General features: G+C 33.8%; 1 long non-coding RNA gene across 1 annotated transcript in view; it reads left to right on the top strand.

Moving 5' to 3' along the window:
• Positions 1–24,839, top strand: part of LOC146997089 (uncharacterized) — a 269,854-nt gene that overhangs the window by 195,789 nt on the left and 49,226 nt on the right. Inside the window, exon 3 of the long non-coding RNA XR_015041109.1 lies at positions 13,730–13,971. This is a non-coding gene — a long non-coding RNA (uncharacterized LOC146997089). The remainder of the gene's footprint in view (positions 1–13,729; positions 13,972–24,839) is intronic.

Below are 24,839 nucleotides of genomic sequence, written 5' to 3'. Positions count from 1 at the left end.
ACGAAACAGAGTTTACAGAATTACTCCGCCAAATTACAAATTCTCCTTGGTACTTAGCAATAGTCGCATTCACGAAGAACTTAACGTCGCATCACTTAGAACGCATTATATATTACTTCATATTTATTCGAAAAATAAATAAAAATATGAAAAAAATATGGCGTCGAAACGTACGGCGTCGAAACGTTGGCGTCGAAACGACCTTACCAAAATTTTCATGAAAGACAGGCTAAAAACAACAATGCGGCCATCAAAATCTGTGACTATGATTATAATGACCTGCCCAATTTAAACAGGCTATGGTCATCCTGAATATTTATAACATGCAATATGGTTTTAATTGGATCTCAATAACTGAAGCTGTAGTTATTGTTTATTGTATATTTATGTATATTCTTGCATTTTATTGTCGTACTACTGTGAATTTTCTCCATGTGCCAACTTGTTCCTATTGCATCTCAATTCTTTACTAGCAGCACTAAAAACGTTTTCTTGTACTTGCCAAAGTGTTAACCTCTTTTATTTCAGGCTCTTGCACTTCGCACGAACGGCAAAGTTAAAAAAACGTGAACTATTTAAAACATTATCACTATTCTTTAATAATTATTATAGCTTTATTGCCCAGTTAATGTGAAATATCAATTAGGAAACTTATAATTCGATTAGGGGTAGGGTCTTGTTGCCCAGGTACCCGGGTGTTAAACCGTTCAACGGATGTACACTAAATTCGTGGGCCCGACTTGGCTGTAAGTTCAGATTAGGAGGATTCGAAACAATAAGAACAACCTGATAATTCACTACTTTTTCATTTACACCTTCCTATAGGTTTTGTTTTCATGGTTTCAATTTATTATATGTTGTGTAAAATTTAAGCTTATACGTTTCACACAAGCGGGTTGTTATTTCTCAGAAAACTAGGATAAATGGAAAAATTTAAGAATTCTTTCTGATTTTACTATAAATTTCAATCGACTAAATTAAAGAACTATGATTAAAATAACGCAATTAAATTTTTATCAGTTTAGTCATCAAATATATAAATACGCCTATAAGTCTATGTTTACCAAAAGATCCTCATTTTGAGGTGACATCACGAGCTTCAAATGTGGAGATTACACAATAGCAGAGACAGGCTAAGCATGTTAGAGTTAGTTTGTAAGGATTCTAAGTTTTACTAATGTTTATTTTATTTTAAAACTGTACTATCATTTCTTATTTTCTACTTCCGGCCAGAATTAAATGCTTTAACTTGTTTATGCAAATTGTCTTGCTAACGCCCAAATACTTAAGTTGTGGCTTTTTGCCAAGAGAGAGAGAAAGAGTTTTAGGAAGCAAGCCACTTGCCACTGTAGTTTTGCGAGTTTTCACTCGGTTGCTGGTTGCCTTTAAGGATAGAGGTTTAGCCCTCTTGGTATTTGGAAGCGTATTGTAGTTTCAGCAGCTCGGCGTACTACATACGTACCTTTTTTAAATAAAGGCCAGTCTCAGTGATAGGCATTTGTATACTAATTCAAAGTTAGCTTTTAGTTAGAGTTTTAGTTAGTAGTTTTTATATTCTTACGTTCAGACCACAAGTGGTTGGTCGTCTCTGTATTCCGAAGTTCAGAAGTGCCTGTAAAAGACTGAAAATAAAGGGTTTTGTATACCCTTCCTGCTTGTGTTGTCTACTTCACACCTTCTTGAACATAGCTTGAGTAAGCTCCCTGTTCCTATTCAGGATCATTCATGTTTCCAAAGCAAATCAAGAGAAACACAAGTCCTGACAAATTTACATATCTAGGTTTCGTTAAACAATATCAGTCGCCAAAGAGACAACAGTTCTTTATCTGATTTTTGAAGAAAGATTTGAAACAACAAAATGCGAGTTTTAAAATTTTGTGTTTGTTTCTAATTTTATATTTTCAAAAGCTAGTTGAAAAAAATTTAAATTTTACACATTTTTTTTAAATATTATTGAATGATTTGGAGACCCTTTGCAAGCAGAGGCCTGGGGCATATGCCCCGCTTGGCCTAATACAAATAAGATCCTGACTGCAGGTAATAAATGCCATTTTACTTGGTAAGAAAAATAAAATTTAATACATAAGAATAAAAATAAAATGAGTTATTTTAGTTGCTTATTAATATTATTTGACGTAATCGTCATTGCGGATATTTTTTGATTTAAACGAAGTCTAAATTTTGAATTTCATTAGTGTCTTTTTCTCTCCCTCTGTCACTCTTTTTTTATTCCTTTTCGCCTACCAATTTTTAATGCATTAAAATATTTTATTTGTTTGTTTGTTCAGGAGATTAAAAATAAATAAATAATATTATTTCTTTTTAAGTCTAATTAAAATCACATGAAATAAAATTTATATATAAAGCGGCAGAAAATGTATGAATTGGGGATGGAGAACTGATTATTACATTTCGTAATAATCTACAAATCGAATTTACTTGCATATTTTTATCCGTTTCTTTGCTGTTTTTATGATTTAAGACGTTGATAAATGAGGGGGACGTTTAAGAATGTTTAAATTTTGATCTGGTTTATTTAAAATATGGCAAAGCACTCGAAGGATGTCCGTCTAAAAGTAGATATGCCTTCGTAGAGGACTTTCGAAGGGAAACTGGTTCGTATACGCGTCATATATATGGGAAACCGCAAAACTAAGGAATGCTAAAGAAATACAGTTTCTAAGGAAAGTATTAAAGGAAGAACTTATCGATTACAAAGCTGATTTATTAATTCATTAATATTGTTGCATTACATAATTCAAAGAAATCAATTTCATTATTGCGTTGAACACTGTTCTTTACACTTGTGCCGCATATTATGTTAATTAATCAGTTATTACGATTTAAACCTTTATTATAACTTCTCCTTTCCATATATTTATCCTTGTGTATTTAAGCTGAGGATGTTGAATATTTAGATTAGAGCTTCTCACAGTAGCGTTTTGCTGTTACTTACCATTGCCAGCTCTGCCTAAGTTGTATTCCGGCTTTAGCATCTTGCTAGCCGATGTTTAAAATATGCGTCGTTAAACTATCTGATCCAACTTAAGTTGATTATTCTGTGTTGCAGTCTCAGATTACGTTACCTACATCTGAATTTAACGTTACCTCATGTTAATTTAAGTGCCCGCAAGTAACGAGAGTTCATCTATTGTACCAGCTATTCATTTCCATTCATCGAAGACTTAAATAAAAAGGTTATTTTTAACCTTCTTTCAGATTTTGTGATTTGTTTCAAACTGAGTGGTAACTCTCTATCAGTCTGTTGTAAGGTCTACAAGGACTTCGAAGCAAACTTCTAGATACAGTCGAACCCTGCACAGTTTAACAATGCCCATTGCTAACCATTCACACCTTGTACATTGCATTATTAAATTAAAGTCATGTGCTAGAAATCCGAGGCAAAACCTCTGATCCGTAATGTATTTTTGGCATTCATATGGATCACCTGCATTATTTCAAATTCCCAATAGGTCTTGTGAATCCGAATGAGTTTTTTTGGCAGGACCATAAGATATCGGAATTGATAATTATACGCAATAAATCTACAAAGTTTTAGGATAAATTTTAAACAAATTTCTGCAAATCTGCCCAAACAATAATTAATAGCATTTTTTACTACAAAATCTCAACTTGCTTTTCCTAAGGCCCATATCACACGCCGTTTGTTTCACACAAACAACTGTTTCGGACAACTTTTCTGCCTGGTTCACTATTGAAAGCAAGCGACTTTTTCCTTCGTATGTAAAAAAATTGCAAGTTGTTCGTTTTCAACCAATCAGCTATGGGGTTCGAATGCTATCAGCTTGTTTGTAATGTAAAAGCAGTTTCCCTTTTGTAAACCCCAAAGAGATCTATGGTAATTGACTGTTGTGACAAGGCAGAAAAATTGCTCAAAACAGTTGTTCTTCCGAAACAAACCGACGTGAGATAGCAGCCTAAAATATCTTCTGCATACGGGCGGAATTTTTGGTTAATCGTTTGTTTTGATCCAAAGAATTATCCTAAACAATAGCTTTCCTCCAAAATTCGAAAGTTTAGCAAATGATTTGATCCAAATGGCAGACCTGATTCTTCAAACAAATTGTGATTGGTAATGAAATTTTGTGCTTTTCTTATGATGGCTTAAGATGGCAGAGATCAAATAACAAATAGGTAAAATAATAAAAATAAAACGAGGCGAGATATAATGATAGTCAGGGTTGGAGAAGATTCATTACAGCTACAGAAACTTCGAGCAAAGGTGTCAGAAATCTCCAGTAAAGACTCTATCGGTGACCTTCTCTAATTGGCATAATTCACAAGGATAAGAATAAGGAACGGGGGACGTGGGCACTATGCCTCTACCATACGGTTAATTAGTATAGCACCACGTCCACCATGATCTAGAGAACCCTTAAGACAACATTAATTCAAATACGTGAGTACATTATTGAAAATGAATGATTGATTACAAACAATTGTGGTATACCTTGGCAGTAAAATTGTTGCATTTGTGTAAATAACAAGTTTCATTTGTGTAAATAACAAGTTACGATAAAGACAAAAATGTAGTGATAGTCTGTAAAGTGCTAACGATTAGTATTCCAGTTGTTGCCATTAAAAGAGGATACTTCCTGCTGTAATGGTCACTCCAGGGTCATTTATTCTGCTACGCAGGCATAATTCACAAAGAATTTTTCCTGGGGAACAGATGGTGGATTCCTAAATAAAAAAAGATATAACAGATGACTTCTAAAAAGAATTTAACATGTTCGGCCTAAAAAAGCTTAATCTTAATCGAATAACTGGTTTTTGCTGCATGATAATGCATAGGGTACATATTTCTGTTCTTATCAAGCAACTCTTAACAAAAGAAATACCATAATTCTCAATCAGATCTCTTATTCCCCAGATTTCAAACTACTTTCTCTCACCTAAAACGAAATCTTCTCTCAGATACCATTGTTATAATAGCATTGAAGAGATTTAGAATACACAGATTTAAAGAGAATTTCATAAGATGCGCTCTGCGAAGGAATCAGATTGCTGTATGAATGTATGAAACGTTATTTAAACGTATTATTATTACTTATTTCTTATCCTGAACGGTGCACTTAACGATAAGAAATAAGTATGTTGTTTTCCTTTATTTTTGACTTTTTACGAACCTAGCTCCTAAAATTTTAGTAGACGCATTGGATACTATTTAGTAAGTATTGTAGCTATTCGCATTCTTTAAATTTGTTTGTATAAAAGTGAAACAAAGAAACAATATCATAATCTAATGAGGACAAAGATCCACTGATAGCGAGGGCGGAAGAAGCTCTTTCTCTAGAAGAAATTTACATTTGATAAGTTTAATTTGAACTTACTTATATTGAAGAAGCTTATATTAAAGAAGACACATTGAAATTTTATAATTTAAAATTCGAAAAATGTTCAATGTTTGTATATATGAAAAATGTCTTTTTTTTGCAGAAATATTCGAGATTGTTTCTGTTCCAGTTTGAAAAGACATTTTTTCTGCCTCTAAGGGGCAACGCGAAAATCAGTAGAAGAGCATTGATTTTGAGAATGTCAAGTGGCAATACGTTGAACTTTGAACTTGCTTTCCATTTGTTTGATGCAGCTTGAATGCTGCGGATGAGATGTATAGATTATAGATTAGATTAATTTGTTTTGGTATTCTAATAAATTCTCATTTAAACTAGAATGAATGTTGACTTCTATAGAAATACTGATGAACCACATATCTAGAAATTTAGATGAGGCTTTAGATTCATGGTCCAAAAAAAATTCGCTTTAGACCATCGTATACTATTTCCCTTCCTAGCTAATTGTTACGATTGTTTGTTCTTGATTGTTTTGCCAAGTCAACATATTTATTGATAATGATTGAACCTAACATTGACACTTAGCACTAGTAGGAGATTATATTTTTGACGCCTAGTCATTAAACGTAGTCAATTGTGCGAAAAGAGAAAAGTAAAGAAATCTTTATTACTGCAGTTTGAAACGCAATAAACTAAGTCGTTCCGCAGGAGTTAATTCTACCGAAGGCTGAAAATGATTTCGGTAGAAAGCATCAGCCATTGGACTAGATAAAAATAAAAGGGATGCCTTCATAACACTGCCTCGTCGTAAAGGTGCTGGCAATCTTTATGAAGTCCCTCATTTTTCTAAACGACAAACTTCATAAGAGTGGCCTTACATATCGCTATTTTTAGAAAAACCGACCAATATTTGATCTGCCAAAAATTTTGATCCAAGACCGTTAAAAAGACCAGTTTCCAATTTGTAAAATGCAGCCTTCGTAAAGCTAAAAGGGTACTGATGCGCAAGCAGAACTTTAATTTGCACTGCAATTTTTGCGTAGAACATAAAGATGCTTAATTGTAGCATAAAGGTCCCAGTATGTATATGCTTTTTATAACTCAAAAATCGATCTTCATAAAGGTGCCAGCAAATTTATAGCGGAATACCCCTGTCTTTTCGAACGGTGGCAGACTTGCTTTACGTATATACTGCATTATTGCTGGTCCATTGCGCGAAGCGCACTTTAACCAGCTCAGCGAGATTCAGGCCCATCGGCCCATAACTTTGTAAGGATCGTGAAAGTAAAGACCGACTTGCTTTAAAGTCCCACAGCAGCATTAAACAAGGAGCTTTTACGAAGCTGTCCGTGTCCGAAAGGAAAGTTAATATAAAGCGTGAAGCCTATGGTACCTCTATAGCAAATCATGGCTGGATTCGTCAAATCAAAACAAACAAAATGAACACAATATCAAACTTATTACTTAATATTGCTACTCAAGAGTTTTCGGAAACACCTCTTATTTCATGAGAACTAGACACTGCCGAATATGCATTGGTATAACAGGAAAGGAACTAAATTCATTTGTAAGAAAATTGGAGTAGGTTTCAAACAGAATATGCATTTAAAAGACAACAAATGTAAGCCCGATCAAATATGCTTATTGTCATTTTGAGGTAAAGCAACTATTGGTAGCAGGTATAAATAAATGGTTTTGGTACTATCAGTATAATAACACAGCAAATGTGAAAATACTGACTCTCAGTTTGCAAAAGTTTTAGTTTTCGATCTAGATATAAGTTTCAAGTGGGTTCGGAAGTATAGAATTTGCAATTATGTAACCTGTATCTGCTAGTCGCTCCTTCGTAGCTGCTAGTCGACAATAGAACAAATTTCAAATTCAAATTAGGGCTTCCACATGCTCATATTCTATGGCAGATTACTTTATTCGAATTTTGATGGCTGTAGGTACCATTGTTTTTTCACAATGCGAGAAACATATATACATTTATGCAGATTCTACATTATTTAATTTTTTAAATATAACACAGAGCGATAATACATGGTGGCAATGACTTGAAAAGTGATACAGCTTTTTAAAGTTTTCAACGCAAAATGCCAAAACGAAATTAATAGTATTTCAGAGCACGGATTCGAATAGAATTTACAAACTATCAGTCTAATATTTTAAAAGCATGATCGAAAATCCATATTTGCAGTGATATCCAATACGCCCATGTACCATATACTTTCAATATTACCACAGTGCGTTCTGTAGCAGGAATCTGGGCATATTTTACAGATTTGTTACTTTAAAGGTTTCAGGGATCTTGAGTAGTTCCGTTCTGAGTGATGAGTTTTAATTATAATTTAATAAAGTACAAATACGATAAATAACTTTGAATAGTCAGTACCTATTTAGAATATATGTAATATTCCATTGTAGAATGCTGAACAAACTAAGTCTCAAAAAGGAAATCAAAAAGGAGCTCCTCCCCCCTCCCAAAATAATGTGAAAATACATTCTGTATTTTAATAGGTAGCGAATTCGCATTGAATTAGTTTTAAGCAATAATTAGTGTTATAAGCTAATATTTGTTTATAACCTAAGCCAATATTTATCAACATTTATATATCGTTTCCGCACATTTGTAACTTTTTTCACAACTTTGTCTACGAGTATTCTATAAAGTAAATTAATTAAAATCAGTTTATTCAATACCTAGAATCGGCCATCTTAACCCATGGGATCTCTGGGCACTTGCCTGGGAAACGGTTTAACATAGGGCCTCATGAGCAGAGTCCCTATGCTGATCATCTGATTATATTTCATTTGCATTTTCTTTCTGTGAGTGGTTGTCTTAAGTGTCTGGTGATCCCACCCACCGATTTTCCCGGGGTACTAAGATGTTGTAAAGATGGTACTGAGTGAAACATGATCACAAACAAAAATAAAAACCAATAACTCTTGTATTCTAAACAATACAGTTGTATTCGTGGAATTGGCAAACTATGGCACCAGCGTGAAGTTTAACAGGTGTTCAGTTCCACACTATTGACTATAGAATGGAAACACGCCACCTGTAGTGGCAGTGTTCCATGGAGTTGTCAAGAGCTGTTTTTCAGCAGCAGGCGTCTCAACGAAGCAGACGACATAGTGCATTTTGAGATTACAGCAAATCTTAAGCATAAATGTGTCCAAGATTTTTAAAAGAGCAGCAGCTAAATCATTTGCGCCTAAATCTGTTTCAAAACTAACATTGAATATATGACCATTTTGCTACATAACATATAGATTAATTTAAGCATACTATTATTAGATATTATTTAGCTCAGAGAACGCAAGACGAAACAAAATTTCTCTAGGAAATAGATGAGACTTTTAATAATATGAAGCGGAATAAATTTTCTGCCATGCCTGTTTTTCCTGGTTTGTTACTTGATAATCAAAACGTAGTTGTGTTCTATTAGATTTCAAAAACGCTCAACCATTTTTTAAATGAAATTAATTACTTAAATCATAAAATATTTTCGTTTTACTTTTAAAGCTTTACGTCTGTCAATTTTTTTTTCCTTCATCAAAACTGATACAAAGAGTATTGTGGATAAGAATAAGACAACTATACTGATGAAGTATGAGGCAATAAAGACATTTTTACTTCCTTGTACGAAGTAAACGAAGTATTGAAATCAAGAAAAATTCCGGGTACCATATTTAAACGAAAATATCCTTTTTGACCGCTATCGAATGCAATTTAACAATGTTTTTGCGTGACATCTGTACTTAAAAACAGACTCTTTTCCCCAAATCGAATTATAAAACTGATTTAAAATGGATTCAGAAGAGTTTTTTTTTTTTTTTTTTGGTGGTATTATTACGTATGTACACTGCGGAAAAAAAAGGGGGGAGACAGTTCTATATCTCCCGTTCTACTGGGCCGATTGACGAAATTCAACTTGCGTTTTTCATGCCTCGAAAGCGCGACTTAGGATATATATTAGATTTATATATAGCATTGTTCTAATATGGGTATTTTGACACAAAATCGGACTTTTTCTGAAATAATATACATATTTTTTTCCATATTTCGAGTCTACGACTCAAATTACGCCAAACTACAAAGTTTTTGTAAAAATCGCATGAGTAGTTTTTAAAAACCCAGCTCTCAAAATTTTAGCTCCTCAATGTTAATTCAGTTTAGTATATATTTATTAATGTCTCTTGTTTTATTAAACTTATTTCATTCTTCCTTCACCAAAATTTAGGTTCATTCCAAATGAAATTCACCCATTTTTAGTCCAAAGAGATTTGAATCCCGAAGGACTATTAGTTTCGTTTTGGCATTTTGCGTCGGTCGGATAAATGTCGGTTCACTTTTCAAACTGTTGCCACAAAATGTTAGAGTCCTGCATTATATTTGAAGAAATTAAATAATGAAAAATCTGCATAAATGTATGTATATTTCTCGTATTGTAATAAAACAACGGTACATAGAGTCATCGAATTTTGAATAACGTAATCCAACGAATATGAGCATGTGGAAGACCAAATTTGAAATTTGAAATTTGTTTTATGATCGATTTCCTATTTTTTAAAACTTTGACGAATTTTTGATTAACAAACTCAAGGATTTCAAAGCGAGCAATGGCAACGTTGTGCAGAAAAAACATTTTTATCTTCAGCGCGTGAGTCTCTGTATCGGAAATTCTAAAGATATGCTCGTTTTAAAACTATTTTGCGATATTGCTGTTGCACTGGATCTTATGGTTTAAGTGCGAGGAACATGATATTTAATAAAGAAAGGTAACACACAAAATGTTAAAAAACGCCCCTTTGGACGTAATTTAAAATCTGAAACATTTCAAATTTTTTATTTTATTTTTTTTAAGATTTAATTTTAAAATTTGTATTTTTAAATAATTTTTATAAATTTGTTACTTTTTTTAAAATTATTTCATTTTAATTTCATTTAAAATTATACAGGGTGATAATATTTGGTGGCAACAGCTTAAAAAATGATTCAGCCTTTTATTGTGATTCGACGCAAAGTCCTTTCTCGAGATTAACAGCTCCTTTGGGATAAAAAATAAAAAAAATACTTTATTAATAATATAAGAAGAAGAATATAAGAGATAAATAAAATGAATAACTACAAAATTTCTATTTTAAAATGCTGTAATTTGTAGTAGATTGTGTACCAGTAATTTAAAATTATAGGTAATGTATTTTGTGAATATAATATCTCCTAAAACGAAACAATATTTGGGGAATACTAATAAGCGTAATGAATGAAGAAAATTTCAAATGAATGAATAAAGGAATAAAGCTTCAATAAAAATGCATATAATCTGTATTTATAATATACTCGAGTAAATCTATGGCATTTATGTTTAAGTTTTATTAACGAATGTTAATTTAATTCTTTTCCTTCAGCCTGTTTTCGCCTCGAGGTTCGCTCATTTCAAAATTTATGCAGGTTTTGAGTGGCAAGCAGTGTTACCTAGAGTGTAGAATCATCTCTATATATACGTATGGGTAAAATATCCTCTACCTAAACATAAATTTTAGCATGGAAAAAAGAAACATTACTAACGTATATGCTTAATAAATAGATAAAAGTTGTCCTTTGCACTTAATATGGAATTTTTTTAACAGAATTTTAATAAGGAATGATGACGTAGAATTTTATAAATATGATGAGACAGTTATTCCGGTAATGAACACACATTCATGTCTTAACTTCTAAAGTTTTAATTCAATTTTGCTTAGGCAGTATGTATCAGTTCTAAAATTATTTCATTTTAAAATTAACCTAACATTCAAAATAAAATATGTTACAGAGAAAACACAGTGAATACTCTTTAAGAGTTATGATGCCAAATTATATTAATTTTTGAGCAGCTAGCCTTTTATAAAGCTAATGTAAATTTACGTTCATTTAAATATAAACCACTTTCAGAAGTGGTTGCCTCGAAATATTATAGTGGAACGTAGTCATATTCCACTGTACTGTGAAGATATCTTATCTGGTATCACTGAAAAATAAATTTATCACATCGAATTATTCGATTTTGTTTGATTCGTATAATTAAATCACAAATAATTTTTCTGCATTTAAAAATAAATCGATTAGTACTTTAATTAAAATAAAATATCGGGTTTTGAAAGAAAGTTTCCCACAACCATAAAAATATCGTCTCGCAAACTCTTCGCGTTAGCATGTTTAATCATATTTTGTCAAACGATTTTTGGAATTTGAGAGAAAGAGAAAAAAAGAGAAATGTTGTGAAATTCGTAAAAGTATATCGTTATCATTATGTACAAGGTTTCTGAAATGGAAATGTCATCAGAATGTCACCAAATTCTGTGTACAGCTTTAGGTACTTTAATGATGTACATATCATACGACACTGTGAACAGTGTGACACTGGTACCGAAAGTTTAAAAACAAGGACTATGACATTCAAGAAGCAGCGCGCTCTGGTTGGTCTACTGATGTTGATGAGGCACGCCTGTGAGAACTAGTGCACGAAGATCGGTATGCAACCATTCGCGAGCTTGCTAAGGAGTTAAACTTTAGTGCCATGTTCATGAGTTGCGGTATGCAGTGCATAAACTTGACGTACAATATTTGGTTGCCGCACAAGCTGACTTAATCAGATAAGGACGACGTGTTCGGGCCTGCACTAATCTGCTCGGATATCAACGCAAGGACAAAATTCTGGATCGAATAGTCACTTGTGATGGGAAGTAGATTTACTTCAACAACACAGGCCGAATAGGGGGTTGATCTCCGCCCACTGAGGCCGTCGGCAGCATCGCTAAGCGCAGTTTGACTAAGAAAAAGAACATGCTTTGTATCTGGTGGGATTACTGTGGTATTATCCACAAAGAGCATTTGGAAAAAGGTAAAAACACTCAACAATAAGGTGCAGCGGGGTGCTATTCCCTGTTGATGCTGCTATTTAGGAAACGTCGAACTGAGTTCTGGGGGAAAAAGGTAATGTTCCATCAAGATAATGCAAGGCCATATAAGTCTACATTCACGGGCTGGAATTTGTACGGATTCGAATGGGATATTTTGCTAACCCACCATATAGCCCCGTTATCGCTCCTTGGGACTTCTTTTTTCCACCTGCAGCTACATCTTCTATTACTGTATGTATAGCCACTTAGGATGAAACACGATTACGTGTTACCATTATTCTTCATCTATCGTATAATGTATAAGTGCCATTTTCAGTATTTCATTTCCATTAATGTATAAGTCTTTAAGTGTATCATTTGTACTAATATATATGTATAGCCAAGTAAGGTAATACACGAATATGTGTAACCTTTAATTGTCATCGTTCACACTGATACACAATTTTCATTCTCAGTGTATCATTTCTGTCAACGTATAGGTGTGTATGTATCATTTTTATTGATGTGTGTATAGTCCAGTAGAATAATGTATGATTATGTGTTTTCATTTATCGCCATCATTTGTATGTGTTTATGCATATCATTTCTAGTAATTTATGTATAGTCATATAGGATGACACACGATTACGTGTATTCATTAATTGTCATCTTCTGCATTATTGCGCCAGTTGCGTCAGTGTTTCATTTCTTTTGATGTATAAGTGTTTATTGTTTGCCTATCTCATTAACCCCTTAGACCAATATACATATGTATCCAATGTACCTGTACCACCAATGTACCTATGTATGAAACTTTTTATTAATTGTATACTGAAGCATATATATGCACACGCCCTTGTTTGGCCACATCAATACCACATATTCTCCATTAATATATTTCCGATGCAGCCCTTTCAGGAAGTCGCCAGGGTTGTGTTGTTCTAAATAGGTGCGGGTACCGGACGACACCCGATTTGTCATATTAAGCCGTCCGGGCCCTGCATTCACCTGTCACCTGCAGCTACATCTTATTGGTGTTACCTCCTATTCTACACAGGACGTCCGAAATGAGGTTGATTTCTGTTTTTGGACTCGCGGCCACCAAGTTTCTGGGCCGAAGGCTTTGAAAAACTACCAAAACTTTGGCAGAAAATCATAGATTTGTGTAAAAATTACTACTCGCACTAAAGGTACTGCTTTTTCCCCCTTTTTTTCTTAATTTTATTAAGAACGTTTTTGGAGGAAAATTTTCATCACACCCAAATATAATACAGAATCTATTATTATAACACACTTGATTAGTTTGCTAATGCTTAACAGGAAAGAAATCGTGTAAAAATGCGCATTTTTTTATTTTACAAAAGAAATTTATTATTTAAAAGAAAACTGAATTTAAAACTTTTCATCATCCTGTCCATTTTTATGCTTTGTTATCTTCATTTATTTCTTTTCGTAAATATCTGAGCTATGTGTATGCATGAGTGGTACGGGTACAAAGTACATACAGCAAATTTCCCTTTTTTCAGTGACATTTGCATTCGAAATATAGAAAGTAGGCGTTCCAGATACATTCTATTTCGATGTTTGCTTTTGGTTGAAGTGACTTTGGTTGAAGAAAATACGCTTTCTGTACAGTTGCATTGCTTACTGGCAAACTTTAAAGGTTAAACAGGACAATCAGTCAAACACGTGAAAACAACAGGGACTGGCGTTGAAAACCGTTTTGCAGCTGCTCTGTGATCTCAGGATTCCAAGATCTATTTTAAGAGTAAGTGTATTTTTTATTTATTGTAAATTAATTTTAGTGGATACATCATTATAACATATAAGCAGTTTACAATAAATTAAAAGAAATTATCGCAAAAAGTAGAACAACAAAAAAGTAAATTCGCAAAAAGTAGGACAAAGAAATGACGGAGTCGTAAAAATTTTGCAAAATTGCATACATATAAATTTTAGTCGCATAGGTTTTGGCAAAAGTAGCAAATTTGCGATAAATTGCACGATCTGGCAACACTGTACTTCGAAGTTTCGTATTCTCTCGCGCTTGGCTAGATGCAATAAGGTAACCTTATAATTGAACATTTTTCAAGTTATTTAAATAAGAAAAATACATTTTATATTTAAATGTATTTTGTTTTCATGGTTTGAGTCCAGCAGTGCTGCATAACATACAAATATTCATACTTTAAACCAATTTCCCCTATTCCCAATGAAATAAAGTAAAAAAATAAGAAAAATAAAAAAATCGTCTATCTGTATTACTATAAACTTTAATTAAATTATAGAAATGTGACGGAATTAATGCAATTTAATTGTTTACCATTTAGAGTAATGATCATATGTATGAAACGAAGAATTAAAAGTTTCGGTTTCTTTTAAATGCGGAAGAAGCACTTTATGAGCTTTTTCATGAGCCATTTTCGGTTATATTTATGTCTTGAACCAGAACCGGGGGGGGGAAGGGAAAATAGATGCCTCGGGCGACAGAATTTAGGAAAGGAAACGAGCGGCAAAAAGCTTAACACTGGTACTGTTCAGACTATCTTTGAAAATTAATTTCGGAATTATTAAAAAGAAATGATGTCATCTTGCACATTTTAAATCACAATTTAACAGACTATAAATTTAAAAGAGAGAAAGGAGAGGAAAAGAAAAGGAAGGTTTTTTTTTTTTTTTTTTTTTTTTTTTTTTTTTTTTTTTTTACTTCATGGTACGAGATGTAAAAGAAGTATTGAAATCACGAAAAATTTCGGTATATCATATTTCAACGAAAATGTACATTTGAATTTGACCGCTCCCGAATCCATTTGGAAGATTTTTTGTGTGCCGTCTGTACGTATGTACAGAATAAAGGACTCTTTTTCCAAAACGGATTACAAAATTGATTTAAAAGGTTCCCCCTTCCCCGTGACGTCTGTACGTATGCACATATGTATGTATGTATCTCGAATAATTCAAAAAGGATTATCTTTAGAATGTTGAAATTTTTTATATGGGACTGCAACTCTAGTTGGGCAATTCCTTTTTTCATTGAAACCAGCGGTAGCACACGTTTATATATATATATATGAACTGAGATGTTTCTCTTCGGCTTTTTAAAGCTTTTTAATCGTACACGAGAATGTTCTGGTAATTTCCGTTTTCTCAAGGTTTCTGGAAAGCAACAGAGCAGAATTACGGTCACAGCTAGCACAGTAGCCAATTACATTTTTTCAGTTTAAATATAAATTACGAGATACCTATTTATTAAATACGCGTGCTCCTGTATTTTTAGGTTTTCGGTGAATTTTCTCTTAAAATTCGTCGCGCATTGAATTGCGCGGGGAAAAATAATTTTAATTACAATTCTACAAAAATAGCTAACTAAATACAAAATCCGTAACAATATATATGTGTGTGCGTGTATAGCTAACTTTACTTTTTAAGAATATGTTGTTTTGATACTGTGAAAATAATAAAAAACTTATTATTTTTAATAACCTAAAAGTACTTAGCTTTATTAATATTTATAGTACGGATTCTAATTATTTTCATAGTCGTATAGATACCATATTTGTGGCATGATATTAAAATAAATGTTCAATTTAAAGATAAACTATGGAATTATCTTAACCATGTTAACGCGTTGTTGGCCTAAACATCATTTCACTATCATAAAACACAATAAATTCAACTAAGAATATATCAATTTACTTGGCGAGTTATAATTTAAACGATAAAACAAACTAAAACGATTGAGTTATCATGCATACGATATTAGAAGACGACGCTACTTCCCTTGATCACCAAGATCTATTTATTTACTAACAGTATTCTAAATTAAAAACTCAACACACCCGATTGGGTAAACAGTCTCGAAACTCATAAAGCACTTATCGAAAGCACAGCAACTAACCAAACCTTTGCGAATATAACAGGACTTAATAAAAAAAAAAAAAAAAACAGTAAAACACTTAATCAGATCTATTGACGGAAAACCCAATAAGAAACTTTTCTGAGAAACATCTGTGTCCCAGAAGTACAAAGGAAGACTGATTGCCTAAAAGAATACCAAAAGAAACACAGCAATCCTCTCACTGGTACCTCATCCTTCTGTTCTAGGCTAATTTAAGTTGCCAGAGCAATTTAACCCTCCGCCAAATATTGCAATGTACTGCGGTTACGTTCGCAAAACCGATTGCTGAACGCAAATGTTGCTCAAAAGTGTCTTTGTTTATTGTGAGTTGTGCAACATCGGAGTATCTGGTTATTGGAGAATATATACCTCCATCGAGAAAATACTCCATTTCGAATATAACACGCGAATTTCGCAAGATATTGTCAGTGGCATTCATGAGATGCGAATGATGTTTGGAGGGAATTAGATGACATAATTCTTTGCAAGTGAGCGAATGAATTCATCGCGAAGTAATCGCTGGAACTGACGCTCTGGTGACAAAATTAACTAAAAGGCACATATAATAACAACAACAGAGGCAGTACGAAAGATATTAAGGCACTTAGCATAAATATTACACTTAAAATTACTAATTGCAAAGGATACAAAGAAACTAACAAAGCAAACCTGAACAGACCACTAAAAAAACTAACATGCACTACAACCGAAAATGCACAAGAAATTTCATCCAAGCTACCGATTACATCACAAGTACGAAAAATGGAGTAAATATGGGTTACAACCTAGAAACAGAAAATGAGATTAATTTCTTCTATTAGTGGGAGAATTACCGATTAAGAAGACTTCATCAAACATAATAAATAATGAATAATTTGTCTACGAGTTCTTGTACATTTCTAATTTCACATTTCTTTTGGCAAATGTTCTAAGAATATTCCATGATAGAAAATACAGAATATGGAAGTTAACGTCTTTAATTATTTTAAAGAAATTGCTACAAGCACAAAATATGCTTTCAGAGTTACATTTTAGCACTTTTCTGAGCAGAAATTTCTGTTCAGAGTACTTCGAATATCTTAGCATTTTCCAAAGTTGTGCCTTGCCTAAAAGGTTTAGGAATACTTTCCCAATTATCTGATATTTTGGAACTTTTTTCTGGATTGAGAATCATTTCTTATGTCATTAACAGAGGGTTCTGGGATCGTTTCTGCAATGTTCAGGACACGAGGTTGAACATTACAGGTTGTGACACGTTCATCCTATCATAGAATTTTTTCTTAAGGTTAGCAGGATTTCTTGGACATTTTTTTTGTAATTCGCTTCATGAGACTGTCCGCAGTTGCAGCAAGTGAGTTGCGAAATCTACTTTTCCTCATAGCCAGAACTTTTGTGAGGTAAGAAACCCTTCACATATCTGGGGCTAATTTACACTGTCGAGATGAATGTTAAAAATACTGGAAGCTGTGGCATTTGGCTGCACCGCCCGTGAACCTGTATGCATCCACAAATAGATCAAAACACATTAATTGCTTGATGTCATTAATACGCTCAGATTTCGGTTCATTTAACTGCATGAGTTTGGGAAAAAAGCATAGAGACTCTGTAAGGATCCTAAGTTTTACTAACGTTTATTTTATTTTAAATCCTTACTATCACTTCTTATTTTCAACGTCCGGCCAGAATTAAAAGCTTTAACTTATTTATGCAAATTTGTCTTGCTAACGCCAAGTACTTAAGTTGTGGCTTTTTGCCAAGCAAGAGAGAGGAAGGAGTTATTAGAAGCAGGCCGCTTGCCATAGTAGTTTTTACTCGGTTGCTGGTTGCCTTCAAGGCCAAAGGTTTAGTCCTCTTGATAAATTCAAACGTATCGTAGTTTTAGCAGCTCTCTGTACTACATACGGATTTTGTTAAATAACGGCCAATCTTAAAGTTAGGCACTTGTATATTAATCCAAAGTTAGTTTTAGTTAGAGTTTTAGTTAGTAGTTTTATATTCTTACGTTCAGACCACAATTGGTTGGTCTCTGTATTCCGAAGTTCCGGAAATCTCTGTAAAGATAGAAAAATAAAGGGTTTCGTATACCCTTCCTGTGTGTATTGTCTACTTTACAATTTATTGAACATAGCTTGAGTAAGCTCCCTGTTCCGAGTCAGGACAGTTCATGTTTCCAAGGCAAGTAAAGAGGAATACAAGTCCTGATAACTCTAGTACGAAAACGATACATTGAACAAACCATTGCATTAAAATCTTCATTTACTATCCCTGTTTAACGTCATCAGCTGGATAGTCCGAAGGAATATCTCTGAGCACAACTTTAATTGGTTTAGTTGTAGCTCTGTTCGCAATATATTGTTGAATTCCGTTAGTTTCGAAACACTTACTAAGTGATCTATGATGATCACTATTCGAAGAGAAAATTTTGAGGAATTCGCAGTCAACTCCAGCTGTAAAAACATAATCAGTTTCACAGCAAAGCGTTTTTGCAAAACCATTAAGTTTGAGCTACGAGATGACTATTATAGGCTTAAATCTCGACGGGGGATATATAGGCTTAAATCTCGGTGGGGCGGTGGCCTTAGCCAGTCTGAACATTTGCAGTATCAACAATATTTGCTTTGCTATTAGCTATTACCATTATCCATACTAAACACTGAATCTATTTGTATTACTAATATTAATATTATTTTTCAAATTTCACTAGTCCAGACAGTTTTACAGGGGAAAACAAGTCCATCTTTCCTAATATTATCGTTATCTCTGTTTTTAGTTTTAACGAATGTTTTTGCATTAGCTGCAGGGTACAGAGTTATCAGCACCTTTTTTAACTTCATCATAATTAAAACTACAACAGTTATCATCAGTTTTAACAATTATATTATTACCAGAATTTTCAAAGAGTTTGACGATCACATTATTACAAGAATTTATAACAGCCTTATTACGTGTCTTAAATCTAGTGCACTTAACTCAAAGGTTACCAATTCGGTCTTATAATCCGTCTTCTTGAATAATCCGATCTGAGATGTTGTCCACTGGAGGTTTTAGAATGCCTAGCTAGCCATACGAATTAATCCAATGATCCAGCCTAATCGAACTGGGATTATCAATTCACCTTTTTCACCAAATTCCAGAATACCGTCATCCACATCACTATCCAGCGCCGATCCTAACCAGGGACAAGAAGGTATACAGCACGTAGGTGGCCAAATTTAAGAGTGGCGAAATAATTACCAAACGTTACATTTCTCTAAAAAAGAGAGGCCAGTTTTAATTTATACATGGGCGGCCGACGGTCTAGGATCGGTACTGTCACAGTGTTGCCTGAATTCATTTCAATAACGGGAAAAGTCCATCGAGTTCATTTAGTGGGTTCCCGAGATAACACGAGAAGCACAGTCATCAGTAGAAAACGATACCACAAAAGAGTAATAGCTTGCATACACAACAAAACACACATGATCAAACTTTAAAAGCACTCGGTACAAAAGTTTGTCTCCTACAGAAAAATGAAAATGTGGTGGCATTTTTTTACTCGGGTACAAAAGCTGCGTCTAGATATTTCTCATTCAAACTAATGCTTTTGAGAAATTCTTTTATCGGTAACATTTCTTCTTCCGTTACATTTCATTAGATATGATAAGGTCCTAAGATACTAGCTACCGCAAAGTGGCGTAAGCTCCAACTGCTCTTGATTCAGTTTAACATTCAACTTTTAAACTATGTGGTATCCATTAAAACTGCATAAATTTCTGTTCTGAGTGAATATTTTGATATGAGCAAAAAAAGGATGAACGTGGGTTAACTCAAATTTAACTACTTGCAAAAAGAGAAACTGTCACAAAGTCTACAGTCTAATATTTCACAATAACTGATCGCTAAAACATTATATTTTTATTAATTAATAAAGTAATTTACATCTTTAAATTATAATTAAAATATATTTACGAAATTAAGCTCTTACGCATGTAGTTAATAATAAAAGAGAATGAATGAGACAATAAGAGTAACGAGGAAATAGTTCACTTAACTAGGGAAGGTCAGAAGAATACCAGCAGCGTGATTGAACTATAATGGCACCTTCTCCCTCCTATTTTATCGCTCCGTTTTAATAAGCAGTAACCAGCTGCCGACAGAAAGCTTTTCCTTCCGCCTTAACGCCATTAGCTCATGATGGATTCGGTGTCGAGACATGGATAGCAATGAATACAATAAAAAGTGTGTAATTGTGTTTGGCAGTTACATGTTTAGTAATGTAATTGTCACCAGTAACGCAGGAAACGTACGCAAAAGGGAGCATTTTAGTCATTGCAAAATGTGATGATATTTAAACTTCTGTACATTTTACTTTTATTTATTTATTAATTTTTTTTTTGTCCCAGTGTTTAATATTACAGTCAATTTGCTTTCATTTCATGTTAATTACAACAGTTCTGGTATCAGTTGTAGAATACGATTCTGTTATGCTTAACAGCTCCTTTCTAGAATTGCTTAGCATTAAAGATTTAATCTACGATTAACGATTACGTTAACGATTAATTTACGATTTGCTGAGCATTAACTGCAAAATACATCTGACGAAATCTGGAAGCTTTATTTCAACTTCCGAGGAGCAAAGTATATGTGTTTTCATACTTGTGAATAATTTCATGTAAGCATTTCAACACTATGCGTCAGTAAAAGGGATGAAAACGGCACTGATTTTCTGACATAATGTAACGTTTAATTTTAACCGCTTAAAGAAACAGATTCGAAAAGAGCCTATAACAGTAAAAAAATAAGTTGAAACATCTAACGGCTATCAAAAAATGTTAATGGTAATTTGATGAGTATCCCTTTTGATACTACTTATGCAAATACTATACTTAGCAGATTCAAATGCAAAACTGAAACTTTAGTAGCCAAGATTTAAGGGTGTTATTAAACTAAAATGATAACAAAGTAAAACCGAATGCATCATCTCAAATTTTGCAACGATTAGTCGTTTGTCTTTACGCTAGTATAACAATGGGATTGCAACAACTTTCTAACACGAATCCACAAATACATGAGGCCAAAACGGAAACTTAACTATCTTAAACACTTACCGAGCTCAGCCAAACTTTCGCTAGCTCTCTCACAACTTCATAACCGATTTACTACGAGCAAGGCGGCCAATTTCGAAACAAGTTTCAATAGATCATGGTTAAGATTAGCAGCCTATTTTTAAACTACACTCCTTGTCATTCAGTTTGCATAAAACTCTGGTTTTGGGCGAATATCGTGACGAACCAAGAAACATAGGGTAGAAATTAAAACTAAGCGTTAACATAATTTAAAGCATAACCGTAAAAAATCCGTATTATTTGTTCGCAAACAAACTATAATTTGAACCTGTTTAATACGAAATTATTCCTAGTCTCAAAGTTTATTCTTTAAAAATACATTCTAGTTTAAAAAACTCGAGACTTAAGTTACCTAAGCATATTTTTTTTATGAACATAGGTCCACTAGCGGCCGAGCAGCGTTGAACACTGGTAGTTCCGACCTGAGTTCATTTCCAGGCGAACGGGCAGATAGCTCTATAGTGTGCTTTTCCATAATAAACTAAATTACACAAAGCTTATGTATATGATATAAACTGATTGCCTACAGTGAATCGTTGAAAAGCACATAGCGATAAAGATAAATTACCCGTAGCTTTCTGCGAAATTTGTAATTGCTATTTCTACCTGAAATAGTCCAATATTAGCTTTTGCAACAGAGACACGTTTATATTTTTGCGCACTATGGTTTCATATTAACTCTTTAATAACAACATCCGATGAACAAGAGGAAATTGATATTATGTTCAAATAAGACACAACTCGAACAGCAAGCTAGCAACAATTAATAGTTCAAAGGGGAACAACAAGAGACGACGAGAATTTTTCTTAATACTCGAAGAATATCGCAGATCATTAAAATCATTACCAGAGTAAAGTCGAAAGCAGTAATTAATAAAGACAAGCTCACTGTCCCACAATTATGAACTGAACTATTCAGCTAACTACACGCAGATCTATTTATAGGGTTGCTTAAGCTCTTCTGGAGGCTTCAGGAAAATTACAAAACTTTTCACAAGGCCCGTCAGAAAAATTTCGGCTCATATCTCAGCTTCTAACTGAGCTATCTTCCCAGTTCAAAAGTCGACCGATTTCAGAATTTCAAGATCTATAAAACAATACACCAAATAAACACTTATAAAGAAGCTATAAGGTATTTCTCTCGTCTCCTTAGCATGCCTTCGTGGTGCAGTAGTCAGCATACTCAACGCGTATTCGAGAGGACTGTGGTTCGAGTCCGGCGACAGCATTGCTAATTTTTCATATCTCCTGCTTCGAAGTAATCTAATGTCTGTACAGTGGCGCCCGAACTGAAAAAAAGGTGGTGGATGATGATTCTGCACCGCCAGGATTTGGTGATTGGTTCCCCTAACCCCCAGTCACCCTTTAAAAGGGGGAGTATATAAGGTATTTGTCCCGCCTCCTTAGCATGGCTTCTTTGTGTAGTGGTCAGCACTTTCGATGCGTATTCGAGAGATCCGTGGTTCGAGTCCCGGCGAGGGCACTGCTCATTTCTCATGACTCCTGTTTCAAAAAATACCTAATGTCTCTACAGTGGCGCCCGAACTAAAACAGATGGTGAATGATGATTCTTCCCCACCAGGATTTGGTGATTGTGTCCGCTAAAACCACAGCTGTCCTATAAAAGGGAGAGTGTATAAGGCCTTCTTAGCATGCCTTTGTGGTGTAATGGACAGCACGCTCGACGCGTATTCGAGAGGTACGTGGTTCGAGTCCTGGCAAAGGCGTTGTTCATTTTTCATCTCTTTTGCTTCAAAAATACCTAATGTCTCTACAAAGCTTTAGGAAAAATTTCTTCTGGGACTCAAACACTTTTCCCTGAGAATTTCCAGAATAAAAGTTCAGTTGACAATAAAAATTTTCACCAAATTCCATCAGAAAAGTTTCTGGTCATATCACTAAACTGTCTTCACAAAAAAAAAAAAAAAAAAAAAAAAAAAAACCGATCATCGATTCAGAATTTCAAGATCTACAACATGATACATACACCAAATAAACACTTGTAAAAAAAAAAAAAAAAAAAAAAAAAAAAAAAAAGACTACAAATTCGATTAACCAAAAATACATTAAAAATATTGCATTAAATTCACTGAATGCGTAAATAAATAAATAAATATAATATATATATAACATCATAAAAAACTATATGTAAAACCAAAACACATTTACAAATATTTACAACAATATTTTCTGTTTCATATAACCTCTGAAAAAAAATTGAGCTTAAAAAAAAAAGATACCTAATAATAAACGATTTATGATTTAAAAATCAACTCTCCATCGCTATCTTTTACATTTGTAGAATGGACGTTTATGATTTGTTCCGCAACTGATTCTATTTGTTAAGTATCCAGCTGCGTCATCAGTAGTTTTTTAACTTTGACAAGCGATACCTGATGTCTTGTTTATACTCACCTAGGACAACTTGCGTGAGGCCGTTGTCTCATCGCTGGTGTTCTTTCAGGCGGTGTTAAAATTCAGCCCAAGGATATTTTATCTCAGAAACACATCTTCTTCAGTTTACGTGATTTATCACTTCATCTGGCATTTTTACTGTTATAGCGTTCCCCCCCCCCAAAAAAAAAGCTTTTTTGTTTTTTTGTTCAGTAACTTGAAGCACTGAATGAGTGCAAATGTTAAACGAAGTAAATTCATACTTTCTTCAGCATAAAATAAACCCGTAGGCGGTGAGAACAAACGCATATACTGAAAAAAAAAAAAAAAAAAAAAAAAAAAAAAAAATCTGGTATGTACTCCACATGACTTCATTGCACGGCCTGTTAAATTATAGACGCTTTTTGCTGCACTTTTAAACTTATTTTCTCGAATTATTTTTATTAAATTAAACGATCCCTCAAAACATGTTGAAAATGACATCAAAAATTGCAAGTTTTGAAATCAAGTACACGGACAATTTCGGTTATACGAAATCACACTTCTTAAAATTTTAATTTTTTTTTTTAATAGCGAGTAAAAAAGCTTTCCCGAATATAAGTATAGGGAGCGGCAGATCACATTACAAGGTATTTCTCCCGCCTTCTTAGCATGTTTTCCTAGTGTAGTGGTCAGCACGACCGACGCGTATTCGAGAGGTCCGTGGTTCGAGTCCCAGAGAGGGCATTGCTCCTTTTTCATCTCTCCTACTTTAAAAAATATCTAATGTCTCTACAGTGGCGCCCGGACTAAAAGGTGGTGAATGATGATTCTTCACCACCAGGATTTGGCGACCTAAAACCCCAGCCGCCCTTTAAAAGGGGGAGATCCCACCTTCTCAACATGCCTTTGTAGTGTAGTGGTCAGGACGCTCGACGCGTATTTGAGAGGTCCGTGGTTCCAGTCCCGGCAAGGGCATTGCTCGTTTATCCTCTCCCCTGCTTCAAAAAATACCTAATGCCTGTACAACGTTAAAGTTAGGTTTCATTATTAGTCGAAAATTATTATTATTACTTTTTAATTTGACATTGCCAAAACATGAGTATTTTCGTCATTTAAGACACTTCTGTAACTGGAATATGTGACTACGACCAACATTTGCGAAAATAAAGCCCAAGGAAGGGGGTGGGTATATATCTATATCTACATCTGTCTATCTATATAAAGTTTAAATTAAAAAAACATTTTTTTTAATTGATT

This window comes from Stegodyphus dumicola, chromosome 5 (assembly GCF_044657685.1).
Source record: "Stegodyphus dumicola isolate Sdum_Otavi_A_Nest chromosome 5, ASM4465768v1".
Lineage (NCBI taxonomy): Eukaryota > Metazoa > Arthropoda > Arachnida > Araneae > Eresidae > Stegodyphus > Stegodyphus dumicola.
Note: the sequence above shows the minus strand (reverse complement) of the source record. Positions and strands in the feature narration are given on the sequence as shown.